We start from the raw sequence: 5056 nt of genomic DNA on the forward strand, positions 1-5056 counted from the left end.
CCACAGCTGCAGCCTATATAAGCACCAGTGACGTCACAGATGACACGCCCCCTGTGAATGTGAGCAAACAGCAGCTGAACTGTCAAAGGGACTTTAGGCCTCTCCTTGTGCACTAACACTTTCCTTGACAGAAAATAATAGTACCAAATCATTTTCAGAAAGGCCTTTTTTTTATCCTCACTGTTCTCACTTATTCACTAGGATAGACACTTTATTCATCCCACAGTAGGGAAAAGTCGACAAAAAAAGGGGAAACATCAAAGAACACAAAGACATAAGAGACATTAAAGTAGCATAGAAATGATGCTACCAACCGGCACTTTTTTATTTATTCATTTTTTTATTGAACACAAAAGTCAGGGCAATTTCAACATAACCAACAATCCACACATCAGGTTGAGGAAATCCCGACATCAGAAAAACATGTCAAGGAAAGAAAACAAAAGCAAATACAGATAGAATATTAAATATTAATAAATAATAATAATAACAAATATCTAAAAAAAAACAAAAGACAGGGCTTCACGGTGGCAGAGGGGTTAGTGCGTCTGCCTCACAATACGAAGGTCCTGCAGTCCTGGGTTCAAATCCAGGCTCGGGATCTCTCTGTGTGGAGTTTGCATGTTCTCCCCGTGAATGCGTGGGTTCCGTCCAGGTACTCCGGCTTCCTCCCACGTCCAAAGACATGCAACTGGGGATAGGTTGATTGGCAACACTAAATTGGCCCTAGTGTGTGAATGTAAGTGTGAATGTTGTCTGTCTATCTGTGTTGGCCCTGCGATGAGGTGGCGACTTGTCCAGGGTGTACCCCGCCTTCCGCCCGATTGTAGCTGAGATAGGCGCCAGCGCCCCCCGCGACCCCAAAAGGGAATAAGCGGTAGAAAATGGATGGATGGATGGAAAACAAAAGACAAAAAAGTACAAAATATCCACCCATCCATCCATTTCCTACCGCTTGTCCTTGTCAGGGTGGCGGGGGCTGCTGGAGCCTATCTCAGCTGCACATGGGCGGAAGGTGGTGTACACCCTGGACAAGTCACCACCTCATCACAGGGCCAACACAGATAGACAGACAACACTCACACTCACATTCACACACTAGGGCCAATTCAGTGTTGCCAATAAATCAATCAATCAATTAATCAATGTTTATTTATAGCCCTAAATTACAAGTGTCTCAAAGGGCTGCACAAACCACAACGACATACTCGGTAGGGCCCACATAAGGGCAAGGAAAAACTCACCCCAGTGGGACGTCGGTGACAGTGACAATGATGACTATGAGAAACCTTGGAGAGGACCGCATATGTGGGCAAACACCCCCCCCCCCAGTAACAATTAGAATAGTGTTGATTATTATTCAATCAATGTTTATTTATATAGCCCTAAATCACAAGTGTCTCAAAGGGCTGCACAAACCACAACGACATCCTCGCTAGAGCCCACATAAGGGCAAGGAAAAACTCACCCCAGTGGTACGTTGACAATGATGACTATGAGAAACTTTGGAGAGGACCGCATATGTGGGCCCCCCCAGGGGAACGAAAGTAATGGATGTCGAGTGGGTCTAAAATGATATTGTGAAAGTCCAATCCATAGAGGATCTAACATAACGGTGAGAGTCCAGTCCAAAGTGGATCCAATATAGTAGCGAGAGTCCCGTCCAAAGTGGAACCAGCAGGAAACCATCCCAAGCGGAGGCGGATCAGCAGCGCAGAGATGTGCCCAACCGATACACAGGCGAGCGGTCCATCCTTGGTCCAGACTCTGGACAGCCAGTACTTCATCCATGGCCACCGGACCTGTGCCCCCCCCCCCCCCCCCTCCACAAGGGAGAGGGGGACAGAGGAGAAAAAGAAAAGAAACAGCATATCAACTGGTCTAAAAAGGGAGTCTATTTAAAGGCTAGAGTATACAAATGCGTTTTAAGATGAGACTTAAATGCTTCTACTGAGGTAGCATCTCGAACTGTTACCGGGAGAGCATTACAGAGTACTGGAGCCCGAATGGAAAACGCTCTATAGCCCGCAGACTTTTTTTGGGCTCTGGGAATCACTAATAAGCCGGAGTCCTTTGAACACAGATTTCTTGCCGGGACATATGGTACAATACAATCGGCAAGATAGGCTGGAGCTAGACCGTGTAGAATTTTATACGTAAGTAGTAAAACCTTAAAGTCCCATCTTAAGTGCACAGGAAGCCAGTGCAGGTGAGCCAGTACAGGCGTAATATGATCAAATTTTCTTGTTCTTGTCAAGAGTCTAGCAGCCGCATTTTGTACCAACTGTAATCTTTTAATGCGAGACATGGGGAGACCCAAAAATAATATGTTACAGTAATCGAGACGAGACGTAACAAACGCATGGATAATAATCTCGGCGTCACTTTAAATTTTTTTAGCAGGGCAGCATGGTGAAACAGGGGTTAGTGCATGTGCCTCACAATACAAAGGTCTTGAGTTCAATCCCGGGCTCGGGATCTATCCGTGTGGAGTTTGCATGTTCTCCCCGTGACTACGTGGGTTCCCTCCGGGTACTCCGGCTTCCTCCCACCTCCAAAGACATGCACCTGGGGATAGGTTGATTGGCAACACTAAATAAGCCCTATAATGTGAATGTGAGTGTGAATGTTGTCTATCTGTGTTGGCCCTGTGATGAGGTGGCGACTTGTCCAGGGTGTACTCCGCCTTCCGCCCAAATGCAGCTGAACTAGGCTTCAGCGCCCTCCGCAACCTTGAATGGGACAAGCAGTAGAAAATGGATGGATGGATGGATGTTTTTAACAAAGATATCAATTTAAGGGCTTTTGTACTTTTAATCATCCTCCAAGATTTAATTAATTAAAGTTAAAGGACCACATCACACACACACACTAGGTTTGGTGAGATTATCCTCTGGATTAGACCCAACACCCTCACCCACTGGGAGTTGAAGGGAGCAGTTAGCAGCAGAGGTGGCCACGGACGGGAATCATTTTTGGTGATTTAACCCAAAATTCCAACCCTTGATGCTAAGTGCCAAGCAGGGAGGTTATGAGTCCCATTTGTATAGTCTTTAGTATGATTTGGCTGGGGTTTGAACTCACAACCTACTGATCTCAGGGCGGACACTCTAACCCCAAGGCCACTGAGCAATTAGAAGCCAATTAGAAAATGTAGGCCTTACTTTCATAAATCAACATTTATGTAGAAAACATTTTGCCCGGAGCATAATAATGTTGACAAACATTTCTATGTTACCGTGGTTTATAAAAATACCAAATTTGATCTCTATATAGAATATGTTGTCTATGAACTGTGCCCAGAAAATATTTTTTCACTAAAACTGCCCTCATATATTTGTTGGAACATTTTTCAGAACAGAAATGAACATCTCCAATATTAAGGTTTCTCAGACAAGGGGTAGTATTTGAACATAAAACATCCTGAGTCACCATAGATTTTAAGGATAGAGGTATTGCCTTGGTGATCTTTTGAAACCCAACCGCTACTTTAGAGACACTTTTTATGCATGCAACTACCAAAGTAAAACACAATGGGGAAAAAAATAGCAATAAATACTACTTATTACGCTTTTCGATTGTACCCTGCATAGACGAACAAGAAAACAGAGCAAAAAACACCATTTCAACACCCACATACACTGCAGTGGCCTCTGCAGTGCTCCACGTCATTGTCTGGTGGGGTGAGGAGCAGCACTGAAACAGACCCAACAAAGCAACCAAGAGAGCCAATTCCATCCGAGGATGCCCACTAGCTCTAGGCCAACATCCAGTCCGCGCAGATTTGCTAAAATCCATCTATGTCTAATGCAAGGTTTGGCCATTACTTCATATTTCAACTCACTAAATGGCTGATATACTCATAAATAAAGTCCTACATTAAAACAGAAGCAATAGGTTCACACTGTAGTCAAAAGTATCTTGGAGCCCTGTGCTGTTTTTAAGGATCTAATGCAAAAACACTAGTCAGAAATAATTTTTATGACAGGAGCTGCCTATTGTTTTTAATAAATGTACTGGGGAAAAAATCACTAGTCAGGGATCGTCAGTCTATCTGCTGTCCTAAGGATATATCGGAAAAAAGATCAGAGAGCTTGAATATATGACTGAAGTATAAGAACCTGTGGCAAAAATGGAAAAAAAAAAAAAAAATTGTCCGTATGACTGAAGCACTTTGCTGTTTTTAAAAATGTACTTTGAAAAAATACAACTTAAATCTTAGTTTTAACTAGTTAAGATCTTATATATGACTGGAGTGCTTGACTGTTTTTAATGACATCACACTTAACTACATTTCGGGTTTTAAAAAAAATTACTTTTTCAATCATGCTGTACATGTATACCTAAATTAATTGTTGAATTAAGTTGTATTTATGTATGTCCTACAGTGCGGTATTTGTCCTATTTTCTTTTAATATAATGTGGCGATCGATAAAGATCTTCATCAAGCAGGACTTCCTTTTGCGGGTTAAGGATGAACAACGCTTACAACAACGGGCGGATAATCTTAGTGCTATCTTCACAGCGACAATCTCACATTGACCAACTTTTGACAAAACAACTTATTGATGCACTTCATCTTCACCTCCTGCCTCATCAATAACACATTTGTAAGACTTTGACGCAAGCAATGTCAAAAGACATTTGGTGCGGCACTTCAGGCTAATGAGACTGTAACAGCTGTCAACAGCTGTCTGGGCAAAGTGGAGATGAACTCTCTTGATTCAAGATGCTCTTTATCTTCGACATCGATAACACAGCTTTGGCATTAGCTAGGTGAAATGACAACATAGGACACACATTTCTAACAAAACAGAATACTAACAATTAACAGCAAAGCTAATGATCGTAGTTGCGACTGTTGACCAAGTTGTTGCTAAACAACACGCTCGGAAGCCCAGTTTTAACTTAAAAAGAATTACCAAAGCTCATCGAGAGAATGCCAAGAGGTGCAAAGCAGTAATCAGAGCAAAGTGTGGCTATTTTGAAGAAACCAGAATATAAAAAAAGTTTTCAGTTATTTCACCTTTTTATAGTTTTGATGTCTTCAGTGACA

Source organism: Nerophis ophidion, linkage group LG23, assembly GCF_033978795.1.
Source record: "Nerophis ophidion isolate RoL-2023_Sa linkage group LG23, RoL_Noph_v1.0, whole genome shotgun sequence".
In the NCBI taxonomy this organism is placed as follows: Eukaryota; Metazoa; Chordata; class Actinopteri; order Syngnathiformes; family Syngnathidae; genus Nerophis; species Nerophis ophidion.